General features: G+C 43.1%; 1 non-coding gene across 1 annotated transcript; it reads right to left on the reverse strand.

Annotated features, from left to right (window-relative positions):
- Positions 1-784: 784 nt before the first annotated feature.
- Positions 785-891, reverse strand: LOC125589522. The gene has a single exon (XR_007325704.1). It is a non-coding gene; the product is annotated as a small nucleolar RNA R71 (small nucleolar RNA).
- Between the last annotated feature and the right edge of the window lie 579 nt (positions 892-1,470).

Genomic DNA, 1,470 nt, shown 5'->3' on the forward strand with positions numbered 1-1,470 from the left:
TTTGACATCCTTTATACAACAACATTTGATTAAGAGCCTTGAAAACTCTTAACATCAAATTGGCGCCGTTGCCAAATTCTAAGTTGATTGTGACATTGAGATTTAGTCACTTGCTTGAGACTAAGTCAATTTTTGTTTAATTGTGTTATTGCTTCTCCTTCTTTTTCTCCCTTTGCATTTCAGGTGTATGATCACAAGAAGCAGAGGTGCAACAAACCTAGTTCTAAGAGTGGAAGACATTAGAACACTTGAGAGGGAGATTGCAAGACAGAGAAGAGAAGTAGAGCAACATGCTCACTTGCAAAGGTTGGGGTTTGATATGGAGAATCTGCCTCAAGATGGTGATGCCCTAGGGGGCATTGATCCAAGAGCTAATCACCTTAGACCACAGCGCCAGCCGCAACATCCACCGCGTCAAGCTCGTGCCATTGGAGCCTATGATCAACCTCACATTAATGGTCATAGGTTTGGAATCAGAGCACCACCAGTGGAGAACAACAACTTTGAGATCAAGTCAGGGCTGCTCAACACCATAGAGAACAACAAGTATCATGGCCTTGCTGCTGAAGACCCTTTTGATCACTTGTACAAGTTTGATAAATATTGTGGCTTGTCAAAGACAAATGGTGTTTCTGAAGATGCTTTCAAGTTGAAGTTCTTCCCTTTCTCTTTGGGAGACAAGGCACACCAGTGGGAGAAGACTCTCCCAAGTGACACTGTCACTACTTGGGAAGAGTGTAAAAGAGCTTTCCTAGACAATTTCTTCTCTACTTCAACAACAACTAAGATCATGAATGAAATCTCTGGGTTTCAACAGAAGGGTCTAGAGAGCTTCAGTGAAGCATGGGAGAGGTTTAAGGGCTACTGTTCTCAATGCCCTCATCATGGTTTCAGCAAGGAGAGTTTGCTTAGCACCTTCTATAGAGGAGCTCTACCACAGTGCAGAAACATGCTTGATACTGCCAGCAATAGTTTCTTCTTGGGGAGAACTGAGGAAGAGGCAGAGGAACTGGTAGAGAAAATGACCAAGAGTGATTCAGTCTACAGTGAGGAGCATGATAGGGTCAACATAAGTGATGATCAACAGACAAAGAAAGAGATCAAGTCCTTGCAAGAGAAGATGAATTTGCATCTTTCCAACCAAGCTAAACAGGAGTAGATGAACTTTGTGGGTGGTCCTAGTCAAGAGGTTCCTCATAAAGTCAATGAGGTTGATGGTTTGGAAGGCCGAGAAGAGCTATGCTTCATCAACAATAATGGTACTTGGTATAGGAAAGAACCTAACTTTCAGTACAACAACTACCAGCAAAGGTCTTACTCTAACAACCAGCAAGGAGGATACCAGCCAAAGCAAAACACTCAGCAAGGGAGCTATCAGCCTAGGCAAAACATACCTCCTGGTTTCAGCAATCACGGCAATCAGTCTACTCAAGCTCAAGGAAGTTCTTCACAAGCTCTAGCTTCAGATAC

The sequence above is a fragment of the Brassica napus genome, chromosome C6, assembly GCF_020379485.1.
Source record: "Brassica napus cultivar Da-Ae chromosome C6, Da-Ae, whole genome shotgun sequence".
NCBI classification, from domain to species: Eukaryota; Viridiplantae; Streptophyta; class Magnoliopsida; order Brassicales; family Brassicaceae; genus Brassica; species Brassica napus.